Source organism: Lepus europaeus, chromosome 19 (assembly GCF_033115175.1).
Source record: "Lepus europaeus isolate LE1 chromosome 19, mLepTim1.pri, whole genome shotgun sequence".
Taxonomy (NCBI): domain Eukaryota; kingdom Metazoa; phylum Chordata; class Mammalia; order Lagomorpha; family Leporidae; genus Lepus; species Lepus europaeus.
In genome coordinates, this window is record NC_084845.1 from 36,678,553 (window position 1) to 36,691,588 (window position 13,036).

A 13,036-nucleotide genomic window follows, 5' to 3' on the forward strand; every position below is an offset into this window, starting at 1 on the left:
CATTCTGTCATTCTGTCCCCAGGACTCCTGGACAGTGCGTGTGTGACTGAGGAGACCCGGCGACACTAACTGACCTACTGCTTACGAAGGTGGAAGGTGGAGCGACTAGTGAGAGAAGCGGGAGAGACGTCACGGCTTGTGGTGGGCTGCATGGTGGCCCCCAACAGATGTGCTCACCGAGAAGCTGTGAACGTGACCTCGTTTGGAACAAGGGGTCTTTGCAAATGCAATTAAGTGAAGGTGTTCTAAACAACAGCATCCTGGGTATGGGGCAGGTGTCCTTACAACAGAAAGGCAGAGGGGGTATTTGAAACATCCTGCAGAGAGGGGAGACTCTCTCTCTGGCCACCTCTGCCATCGGAACTCAGCAGGAGAGGGTTAGCTTGGCAAGTGCCCGTGCCAGCAGCACTGGGGTGAGTGGGTCAGTGTAGTTTGGAACTGAGACTCAGCAGGTGTGATGTCTGGAGCGAGAGCCTCACTCTGCCCATGTCCAGGCCCAGGGAGGAGCCCTTCTGTGCTTCCCAAAGAAGCTTTACGTTAGGGCAGTCAGAGCTGCTTGAAGCCAAACAACTTAACAGATGATCGCTATTGTCATCTTCCTACAACTCTGTGAAGGAAGTAGACAAGGAGTCTGACACCCATTTTATGGATGAGAAAGTCGAGGCTTGAAGAGGTCCATGATAGTGCTGTGGCTGGAGGCCAGGTCTCCTGACTCTAGGGCCTTTCTGTCTCACCCTGCTTCCCCTCTGGTCTGCTAGGAAGTGCACAGGGAAGGCCTTGAACTTGTCTGGGGTGGGCGATGCACTCCACTTGCGCAGGAAACCTGTGGTGCTACCTGCCCTGGCATCTGTTTAAGCCAGTTGTCAGTGTGCCCATGATCCTGATGGAAGAGAAGGGAGCCCAACAGCTCTGAGTTGTTGAAGAGGTGGCAATTGAATCACAGACAAGAGGCCTTTAAATTTCTTCCCAGAATGACTTTGAGATGAGTCTGCAATCAGGGGACACTGCTTTCCTTCCAAACTCGCTCTCCTGCGCTTCGCCAGTAATCTCTCAAGTGTCGTAAATAGCCCTGGGAAAGTTTGTTTCCCAGGAGGGCTCTTTCCCTGGTTTCTGGGAAAGGTAAGGGTTTTCAGTGCCTGAAATGAATCTCTCGGAGCATTCATGAAACTTGGCCATAAAGACCCATTGTAGGCTTCAACTCTCTGAAATGGAATAAAACTTCTTCGCAGTTTAGAAAAAAAAAAAATCACCGAGACACTGTCCTATTGATTTTCTTCCCCTCGTCTCAAACCACTGGGTGAATAAATTATTCTTGGAGGTTTTGTACAAATGACTCAATAAAGTCGCAGCGCGGTGTCTGCGGCATGGGGTCTGCTCCGATTCCAAGTCTGCCGGGCAGCAGTTGCCAAGTTGGGAGAGACCTCGTGAGCCCTGGGCTCCCTTGCCTCTTGGGTCAGAGCAAAAGGAAGCAGGGAGACAGGGAAAGGACATGGGGATCTCGGAACAAGTTGGTAGCAGAGCCGGGACTGGGACTTGGAACACCGGACCGGACTGTGCGGTCTCCACGTTTGAGGGTGTGTGAGAGAGGGGTCTCGGTAGGTCCCAGGGAAGGTCCATTTTATGGGTCCACCTGAGTGGGGGTGGCAGGGTGGGGGACCCAGATATTTGGCCAGACATGAGCATGGGTGCATCTGGGTGAGGAGGGCATTGGAATTAGTAACTGAGCCCAACACCCTCCCCACTCTAGGGGGCCTCAGCAGTCAAAGACCTGAACCTGAACCTGAACAGAACAAGGATGCTGAGTCAGGGGGCGGTGCTGTGGCCGCAGCAGGTTAAAGCCTCAGCCTGTAGCACCAGCATCCCATATGGGCACCAGTTCGAGTCCCGGCTGCTCCACTTCTGATCCAGCTCTCTGCTATGGCCTGAGAAAGCAGTAGGAAATGGTCCCAGTCCTTGGGCCCCTGCATCTGAATGGGAGACCCGGAAGAAGCTCCTGGCTCCTGGCTTCAGATCAGCTCAGCTCTGGCTATTGCAGCCATTTGGGGAGTGAACCAGTGGATGACAGACCTTTCTCTGGCTCTACCTCTCTCTGTAACTCTGTCTTTCAAATAAATAAAATAAATCTTTTTTACAAATGCTGAGTCAGAACAAGAATGCTGAGTCAGAGGGCGCGGCCACCTGACTGCCTCGAGCTGTGACTTGGCTCTTTCCCTGTCTAGGACTCAGGCGGGCTCAGACATGGTTCCGGAGCCTGTTGGCTCTCAGGTTTGTCCTCAGCTCTCCTGAGTCCAGCTTGCTTGGGACTGCTCAGGCTGCACTGTTGCAGGACCCAATTCCTTATTAGACACCTATGTCTTCCTTTTACTGAATTCCTCATTTGTTTATTTACCCCACTTCTTTATACACATAATGCACACAGTATACACATACATATCGATTGATTGGAATATTTGGTTATTCCAATGCTTTCCCGTGTTTGCCGTCTGATCTTATTTTTGGCTGGACGCTTGGCAGTCTGTTGCTGGCGGATTGCTTCGGCCTCCTTCATGCTCTTGGCCAAAAGTTGAGCCCCTTCTGCAGCCTCTCCCTTATTCTCCCAGGTATGCTGCAGGCTCAGAGCCCCGCGCTGGCATTGGAGTGGCAGAATGTGTGGTGTAGGAAGACACTGGATCTCAGGTGTGTTCACCCACAGTTTCTCACCCTCATTCCTTAGGGGCTCTCTGAGGACACACAGCAGACATCACCTTCCTTGGAGAGATGGACACGTTTGCAGATTCTGCTGGCTCTTGCAGATCCCTGGGATCAGCCAGTCCAGGAGTAATTTTCTCCCCTCTTCTTTGCAATAACCAAGTCGAAAACACTCAAACCAGCATGCACAAGGCAACCCCGAGCAGATGGGCACTGTCCGCCTCTGATTCTCCTTGACCTGTAACAGAAATGCCCCTCACTCAGCAGGAGGCGGGCACAGTTCTGGACTACCACACCTTGGTGCACTGGGAAATCTTGCTCCTCCTGTGACCTCAACCCTCCCTTCCCACCCCGACCCGGTGCAGCAGCAGCAACTTCTGTTGGCCGAATGCTTCCTGTGGAACCTACAGACCCTGCGCTCACCGTCCACTTGAGTGAGTGCCTAGCAGCCAGTGGCCAGGCAGGAGATTCTCAGCCACATCTTGAAGCAGCTGATTGCCTCCGAGGTGCCTGGAGAAAGGGCCCAGTCCCTTCCCTGCACACGCGGTGTATCTCCTGCTGGTTCCGTTCCTAAAACAGCCCTCATGAATCAGAGTAAAACAATAAAACGATGATTTGCCCAAAAGCTTGACTCCTGAAGGTGCTAAAAGAAATAGTCAGCAATCCTACCTGAAGACACCACAGAGTCAAGACCTACCCCCCACCCCAGGGAGCCTGGGTTTCCATTGTTTGTTTCCATGCACAGCTATTTTGGCCAGGGGAGGTGCTATGGCGTTTCTTTGACTGCACATGTGAGTGTGGGGTAGAGCAGGGGTTACAGAGGGCTCACTCTGGGCTGTTACTCGCAAGGTGCTTTCTGTTTGGTATGCATCGTGGGACTCCCCCCCCCATATTGTATTTGTTGCATTTATTTGTTTCATACTGTGTCTTCTGCATGGTCACATTGGGATTTTAAAAGCTGGGAGATGACACATAAAAATCCCATCTTCTGGGGCTGGCGTTGTAGCCTAGGGGCTAAAGCTGCTGCCTACAACCCCATATGGACTCCAGTTTGAGTTCCGGGTGCTCCACTTCCAATCCAGCTCCCTGCTGATGTGCCTGGGAAAGCAGTGGAGGATGGCCCAAGTCCTTGGGCCCCTGTACCCATGTGGGAGACCCGGAAGAAGCTCCTGGATCCTGGCTTCTGACCGGCCCCATTCTGGCTGCTGCAGCCATTTGGGGAGTGACCAGCGAATAGAAGATCTCTCTCTCTCTCCCTCTCTCTCTCTCCCTCCATCTCTCTCCCTCTCCATCTCTCCTTCTCTCTCTGTAAACTTTGCTTTCAAATAAATAAATATATATATTTTAAAAAATTTCATCCTCTTGATTTAAAAATAAACAACAGGATCTGATAAGACTTGGCTCCTGAATTGCCAAGTAGCAGCTACGCTGTCAGTCAGTGTAGTTGTCACCAGTTCTCCCTAGTCCCCACCACTCCCTCATGTTCCCTTCATGCTGAAAAGGAAGGCCAGGCCAATCAGGATCATGCTTGTGCTGGCAAGACTGAGTATCAAATAATTCAGAATGCCTTGGGAATACAGTCATTGATTCAATCTATTAACTTTTCTAACTCGGTTCCTAGAACGATGGGGGAGCTGGCAATACAGACATTTTACACAGTTTTTGTAGACAGCAAAACGCAGTCAGGATGGAATAGCTCCTGTGTGCATGTCTCAGTCCACACGTTTCGTAGGCTTGCTGGGTACTGTTGCTGGCTTGGCTAGTGCACGTGTGTGCTGGAGAGAGCCGGGGGTGGGGTAGCGAGACAGGGCTGCGTGGATACCTGCTCTACAGACAGCACGGTTTTGTGAACCGGCTTCTAAGCAGGACTGTGGCATGATGACGACAGGGAATAGCTGTCCACAGCCACCGCCCCTCCTCCCCGGCTCTCAGCTGGACTCTACTTCCCAGCATGCTCTGCAGTTACATAAGACCCCAAGACAGAGTTCCAGCCAATGGGATGCCAGCGACATGATACCCACTTCCCAAGCTGGTGCCACAGCCTCGCCATGAGGGAGCTCCCATCTTCCTCCCTCCTCATTTCAACGACTGAATACCTGAGATTCTGGGGCTGTGGCCCATCTCTGCCTGGAGGGGGTGCTTGCCATGGACCAGGGCATGAGCAAGGAACAAGCGTTGACCTTCTTAGACCATTGAGATCCTGGGGTTCCCTTATCACAATAGATATTAATTCCCTTAACTAAGAAACAACAAGAATTGATGAAGTGTTTGCTCTGCAGAAGCCCCGTTCTTAGTGCTCCATACGCGTCATCACAGTAAAGCATCACCAGTTTGTGTGTTTTTTTTTTTTTTTTTTTGACAGGCAGAGTGGACAGTGAGAGAGAGGCAGAGAGAAAGGTCTTCCTTTTGCCATTGGTTCACCCTCCAATGGCCACCGCGGCTGGCGCGCTGCGGCCGGCGCACCGCGCTGATCCGATGGCAGGAGCCAGGTGTTTCTCCTGGTCTCCCATGGGGTGCAGGGCCCAAGCACTTGGGCCATCCTCCACTGCACTCCCTGGCCACAGCAGAGAGCTGGCCTAGAAAGAGGGGCAACCGGGACAAGAACCCGGTGCCCCGACCGGGACTAGAACCCGGTGTGCCAGCGCCACAAGGCGGAGGATTAGCCTAGTGAGCCGCGGCGCCGGCCGAACATCACCAGTTTCTGAGAGGGGCGTATTTCCCTTTAACAGTGAGGAAGCTGAGGCACAGAGAGATTAAGTCACTTGCCCGGCGGCACACAGCTACCAGGTAGCATCGACGCGACATTGCAAGGTGAGGCGGAGGCAGAGGAGAGACACCAAGGGAGAAGTAAGGGCAGGAAACTGTCTCAGAACAAAGTAACGAGACTTGGAATTCCATGCGGTCCTCCCAGGCCGGAGTCTGAGCCAGCAGTGAGGAGGAACTCAGCGCGTGGGGCCAGCATCGCGGGTCCCTGAGCCACCCACACAATGCTGGGCAGGACAGGGCTGTGTCATGTGGGCAGCACCCTTGGGAGCCCAAGGACCGAGTTGTGTCTGCAGGCTCGAGGGCTCCTCCCCATCTCCAAAGATCCCTCATTCCCCTTCTGCTCCCTGTGCTGTGCGTGAGTTGGATAGAAGATTCCGAACGTCCCTTTGAAGAGGCCGTGTCCCCGGGGCCAGGAGAATGTGCCCAATTGGGAGCATCAGAGGGCTGGAAGAAGCCTGCTCAGCCAAAAAGCCCGGGGGGGGGGGGGAGGGGGCGGGGTTGGGCTCAGGCAGTGCCCTTGACCCTCAGCAGGTTCCTTTCCTTGCTCCAACTCCAGGTGCCCTGCAGGAGTCGCTGTGCAGAACCGGGACTCCGTGACTGGGGAGTTCCTCATTCTCACCCCACCGGTCTCGCTGCCCGCAGGCTTTGTGCACCCTGGACAGACAGAAAAGGCCACAGAGTGCGGAGCAGGCACTGTCCTTGCCCTCGGGCCCCTCCTCCAGCCAGACCCGGGGCTCTCCCCGGGGAGCTCGTGCTGGACCAGGGACTGGGCACATAGTCTCCCAGCCCTGCCTGCCTGCCTCCGTGCCTCTGTGCCTCTGTGTTACAGACAGGCGGCTCTCAAGGGTTAATCAAGTGACAATATCGCACCTGGTGTCCAGCCAACAGGTTGATCTCATTGCACTGTGCAGGAGCAGCCGGGAAGGAAGGAGGGAGGGAGGGAGGGAGGGAGACCAGCAAGCACCTTGGGCTCTGAGGATCACAGTGGCCTGGGAGGAGGGGCAGGGAAGAGGCATCTCTGCGGGCCTGGCCTGTGGGGTAGGAACTCCACGCTGAGCAGCTCCGGGAAGACGGGGCCAGGGGCAGCCAGGACAAAGGCCGGGAGGAAGCAGCTAGGAGGGAGCTTCAGGGACCCAGCAACAGCAGGAGGCCAATAAGGGCTGTGGGGCAGGGAACCTAGGGAGGCTGGGGGTGAGCCAGGGCAGCAGGGGTCAGGCCATGAAGAACCTGGGAAGGTCACAGGGAGAATGGGCCCCGGGCCTCTCCTCTGTAGCGTCTGGGCCCCTAGGGGAGGAGATGCCCAGGGCCCATTGCCCTGCTGGCTTTGGAGAGTTTGGAGGGTACCTGGGACCATTCCCAGTCCAGTAAGCTCAGAAAACCTTGGAGTCAGGCGATCTTGCCCTAATCCCCAAGTTCAAATCCCTGAGTGTGGTTGTGAGTATTTTACACACCTGGGGTTCCATTGCTTTTTTTTTTCTCATCCATAGAAGTGAAATAATAGTACCTGCACCCTTGAGGTTGTTGCCAACAGTTCTAAACTAAGTATGATGTAACACTCCAGCAACATTAACTTAATGGATTTAATGGAAGGCAGCAGCTCCTGAGCGGGGCCGGTTCTGGCTTGCCGCAGCCCTTTGGTAGGAGAGAAAACAGCCGAGTCCAGGCTCTGTGCTTGCGCATTCCATCTCATCCCCAGGATCCCAGGAGCCAAGGTCTCTTCTCCGATGAAGACAGTGATGCCCGGAGAAGCCAGCTCTCCCTCTCCCAGCGCCAGGGCTGATGCTTGGCAAGGCTGGCACTGAAGACCCAGGTGTGTCTGCCTCCGGGGTCCCAGGTGACAGCCACGTGGCTAAGTGGCCCAGGAAAGGAAGAATTCTCCCCTGCCTTTGAACTCTTTCACTGCGTGCACGCGGCACTCCCCAAGGCTCTGAGATGCCACTCGGACATTTGCCCTTCCTGTTTGACTCCTTAAAGACACACAGCTACTCCCTGTGGCTCAATGTCCTGTACTGCCATGGCCTCACCGAACCATCGCTGTCACCATCCCCATCCCCAGATGCCCTGAGAGGCCCTGCCCAGTCTGGTGGCAAGGCTGGAAGCTGTGACTTCAGTCCCGCCCGTCGGTGCATCCCTGGAGCAAGCTCTAGAGCAGACACACCCAAAACCATGGTTGCATGTGGTTGAACTGAATGCTGCCATGGCAGTAGGGGTCAGGCCTGGGCGCAGAGGGCTGGGGCATCCTCGGACGCTTAGTCCCAGCGCTGTCCATATCTGCAGGCTTCAATTCGTCTGTTAACGGCCTTGATGTCAAGACCAAGGGCTGGGCGAGCCTGGCCTCCAGGAGTCCCCGTGCTCCACTGATAACAGCCATTACGGCATTTCTTGCCCGCCTGCCAAGCTTCCCTCCCCACCCCACCCGCACCTCAAACCCCAGCAGGAGTGCTCACTCCCCTCCCGGCCCCCACCCTGCCGCCATCTGCCAGGCCATGCACTGGCCTAGCCGTGCCCGGGAGCGGGCACGGCGCCACGGCAGCACACTGGCCTGCGTGCCAGGCGGCCAGGTGAGCATGTGTGAGCCCTGCGTGTGCTGGGAGCCTGCTGCACAGCCGGGCTCCTTGCGTGGGGGTAGGGGGTGGCCATGTGGCGTGATTGGCAGACAGGGTGGGGGCGGAGGCCCTACCAGGGCACGCAGGCAGGGTGCACACTTCTGCATCTGCCCTAGGCCTCCCAACCTGAGTGGGGACTGGAGGGGGGCGGGGGAGGGCAGGTTGCCGGGGGCGGTGACAGCAAGGCGGCCTCCGGTGCTGCTGCTGAGTCAGCTCTGGGTCACCGTGGAGGGGGCCGGAACCCTCTGCCTCCTTGAAAGGACCTTGCTTTAGTAGCCAAAGAATGACTGCTACTGGAGTAGCCAAAGAATGAGTGCTTCCTGTACGTGGGGTTCTGCACCAAGCACCCTCCTCACCCACACCCCAACACCACTACCGTCCCCAGCCTGTGATGACGGCTGTGAAATGCACGGAGGGAAGTGGTTCCCAAGTGACCCTCTGGGGAGCTGGTTAGTGATCTATCTACTCACACAGATCTCTCCTCTGTGAGCCCACGGCACACACGCCCACAGCAGCCAGGGCTGGGCCAGGCTGAAGCCAGGAAGGAGCTAGAAACGCCTCCCAGGAGTCCCACGTGGCTACCACCTGCCGCCTCCCAGAGCGTGCCTCTGCAGGAAGCAGGAATTCGGAGCAGAGCTGGGACTTGAACCCAGCCACTGTGACACGGGAGGTGGGCATCTCAACCACAAGTGCCTGCCCCTTTGAAGCCGGTGCGAGTGGGGCCTCAAGCGCAGGTCTCCTCGCCTGCTGACGGTGGGCGCCAAGGCCGACTGCGCTCCTCCATGCTCGGCCGGCTCCGGCTGCCTTCCACTGCCCTGTGTTTGCTCCGGTGTCCTTTGTGGGACACGTGGTGTGAGCTTGACCATGCTGGCTGTTAGGGAGGGGAGGAGTTAACAGAGGAGGCGTTCTGGTCATTTGTTATCCCATAGGGGCAGGGGGCTAGGGACCGCCAAACCACAAGACTGGAACCCCGCACCTGATTGACAGTTGGAACATCGAGTGACCCAGGGACCCACCCTGGGTTTTTGAGTCTCTAGGAGAAGGTGCTGGGTTCTGGGTGATTCCAGGAACCAATCAGCATTGAGAACTTCTCGGGGCGGGGTGCGGGCGGTTTCTGGTGCTAAAGCTTAGAGGAAGAAATCATAATGGAGGTTGGTGTAGTCAGGGAAGTCTTCCTGGAAGAGGAGAAGCTCAGGCATGAGGGTGTGTGCACTGGGGATGGTTACCAGCAGGTGCTGCAATGCAGGACAGAGCAAGGCTCACAGGCACGAGGGTGCGGGGCTGGGCATGGGTAGCACCTGTGAGGATGGAGAAGAGGTCCATTCTGCAGGAAGTAGACAGGCACGCAGGAAAGAGGGAGGCAGCTTTCCCCAAGGGCTCTGACACCAGCTTGACATCCTCCATTTATTCAGTCAACAAACAATCCCGGGGCGCCTCTTGTGTGCTGGGCACTGATTCCGGCCCTGGTGACTCCCAGGGCACGCTGGGCAGGTGGGCGAGGACACCTGCAGCTGTAGATGCATTCATGACAGTGCTGACTGTCCCTGGAGGTGGGTGTGGCCGGGCCTGGGGGAGCCAGCTGGGGGGGTGAACACTGTAGGGGTGGGACTGCAATGAGATGTGGTGAGTGAGGGTGGGGGGTTGGGAGTGCGGTGCTGGCAGGCAGACATCCCCAAGTTCTGGGGGCCAGAGCGGGAGAAGCACACAGGACCAGACTCTGGGGGGCCTGGCAGGCTGCAGCATGGCGTCTGGATGGCGCTTTGCACCCTGTGTAGGGTCGGGCCCTGCCTGGAGGGGGCTGACCATTCTGGGCCCTGAGGTCTGTAACCTTCCTCACTCCTGCCAAGCAAATCCTGCAGGTGGTTCCCCTTCCTCGCTTTTGGGGCCCTCCTGTGCTCCGGGTCAGTGTCAGCCCTGCCAGCCCCCTCCCTGGAGGAGCCCGCTCCACCCACCCGGCAAGACCCACCTCGCTCCTCGTGATGAGTGCTGTGAGGCCGCGTGGGGGTCACTGTGTCCCACTCAGAGCCCCCAGCTTCCCATCCCAGCCTCGCTCAGCCTCGCCCGCCACCTGCCATGCCCAGGACGTTCCCCCGACTGCGGAATCATCCTGCAGGAAGCCGAGTGGAAAGGATTCGTCTCCTTCACACTCACAATTTGCTCCACAATTGGCCTGATGCTGCGGCGTATAGAAACTGAATGCTTTTAAGTAAAAGTTAATTGATTGAAATTAGGCAGATGGCAACAGCTGGGCGATGGCAGTAAAAGGAGTTCTGATTAAACTGATGAAGCTCAAGCGAAGCCGGTTCTGGCGGGGCGAATCCCTGAGGCTGACGTGCGGTGCGAGAGCGTGTGTGTGCCCGGTGTGGGCCTCGCGTCTACAGTGCGTGTTTGTGCAGTGTGGGCATGGGGGCCGTGTGTTGTGGGTGGGTGTGCAGCACATGGAGTATGGCAGGTCTGTGATGTGGATGGAATGTTTCTTGTGTGGTGTGAGAGGTGTGTGCAGTATGTTGAGTGTGGTGTGTGATCTTTGCGTAGAGTGTGTGGGGTAGGTGGGATGTGTGTGTGTGTGGTAAGTATGTGTTGTATGTTGTGTGTGTGTGTGCAGCAGAAGTGGGGTTCCTGATCTCTTAGCTCTCTGAACCTGGAGGTTCATCCGGTACTACTGCCCTTGGCCTGGTAGCAACCCCCCCCCCCCATTCTTCAACCCAGCGATCCCTAGAACAGCCTCCCTAGCTGACTATTTATTATAAAAAATTCCTTCCGAGACATCCAAGTCTTCCCCAGAAAAGCAGCAAGCCCAAGGAAGGGACCCAGGACTGCAGGGTGCGGGACCCTGGCCAGCAGCCCCCTGGGGAAGTGGCATTTGGCCGCCCTGTGCACGGTGTCTGTTTGGGTGCCCCTCCCAGGAGCCGAGACAGACCCTGGCAGCCGCAGGCGCGGTGGCTCTGGGTGCATGGCCGACACCTCCACCAGCACACGTGGGGGCCAGCTCAGGACAGAGACGCAGGCCGCCCTGTGGGTCTGTGCCTGGAGATACTGGGGACGACAGCCTGTCCTTGCAGCAGGAATAGACTCCTTGGGCCCGGTGGTAGCGACGCCCAAGGCTGAGTCAGCGCTGCCAGCTCGTGCCTTCCTTCCTTTGTCCCTGCGTATTCAAAGAAACCATACAAGGTATTTACATAGTGAGTCCCTTTTCAAATATTTTCCTTCAATCAACCCAAGGCCAGTTCGGTGGATATTGAATGAATCACATGTGGGTCCCTCGTACACTCAGGCATTCGCAGCCTGTTGCCTGCATTTTCTTTCTCTCTCCCGGCGGATTCCTGTTTCCTCGCCCAGCCTCTGCTTTGGCCTCGCCGGCCTGGCTTCTGATGGTAGATCTCCCAGCACACCCTGGGACCGGGTCCTCCTGTCCTGTCCAGATTTTGCAGTATTTGGTTTTACCTGATCATTCCTTTTTTTTCCCAATCAGCTGTTTTTCTTTTAAAAAAATTATTTATTTTCATTTTATTTGAAAGGCAGAGAGACAGAGACACACGACAGAGAGGGAGGTCTTCCATCCACTGGTCCTCTCCCCAAGTCTCTCCCCACGTGGCCACAACAGCCAGGGCTGGGCCAGGCTGAAGCTGGGAGCCTGCAACACCACCTGAGTCTCCCATAGGGGTGGCAAGGACCCAGGTACTTGAGCGGCCACCTGCTGCCTCCCTCGGTGCGAATCAGCAGAGGAAGCCGTGTGGGAAGGGCAGCAGCCGGGACTCAAAGCAGGCACTCGGGAGTGACACGTGGGCATCCCAAGCAGCAGCCTCCGCGCTGCATCAAGTGCCCACCCCCTTAGCTGATCATTCTAATCTCAGCCCAGTTGTCACCTCCTACAGGGCTTTCGATGCATCTGGCATGGTCCCATTCCTGGGGTCCCATGTCTGTCCCCACTCCAGAATAGCGGTCAGCGCACCATCGTTCTGTGCAGCCCACGAGGTAAGAATGACATTGACATTTTCAAATGTTGAAAAAAGAAACAAAGTCTCTTTGGGTGACATGTGAAAATTACATGGAATTCACATCTCAGAGTTCCAGAGGTGAAGTCTTGTCGGAGCACCGCGGCTCTCATTCATGTCTGTGTCGTCTGCGGCTGCCTCCCCGCGACACCTGTCGACATGAGTGGTTCTAACGGAAACTCTGCGGCTTGCAGAGCCCGAGGTGTTTACCATGCGACCCTTTAGCGTGAGGATTTGCTCCCCCGTCCTAGAAGGAGCGGTGGGAGAAGCCCAAGCTTGTCTGTGTCGCTTTTCATTCTTACCCAAGGCTTCGCTCCTGAACGTATTCTGGAAAAGAATTGGCTTTGCCTTGGTTCACTGTCCCCTTGTCACCCACCGCTCAGCTCCAGAGTCTCTACTTCCAGGTGCCTTCCCTGGCCTTGGTCCTGGCCTCAGTCCCCCGAGAATGGGATGAGTCTTTCTCTTTGGGATCCCCCAAGATTTTAGACCATGGCTGGCATAGCATGTGATAGCCACTGTTGTTGAGCCTCTGCTATGTCACTTCCTTGCCTTGTGTTGTCTTTATCCTCACTGTATCCCAGTGGGCTAGTTGCTACTGGAATGCCCATTTTACAGGTGGGGGAGCTGAGGCACAAAGTTGACCGGCCCAAGGTCGCACAGCTTTGAGATAACAAACAGAAAAGGGAGCTTGCTCTCTCGTGATGGCCGCAGGTGCATTCTGGCCCTTTTGCCCCCTTGTCTGTCTGTGCAGTCAGGGATGAGCTCCTGCGACAGGTGGGTGGGCAGCGTGGCTATGTTTTATGTTTACTTCCATGTCCCAAGACCGGACTGAGTGATTAGGGACTCAGAAATGATTGTTGAGTGGATCTATTTCTGCTGTCAGAGAGAGTTTTGGGCTTAATTCGTCATGTACCTCTGCATTCTTCTCTGCTCCCATCAGTGTAGGCTTCATCCATTCATTTCTTCCCTGTGAGGGTGGTC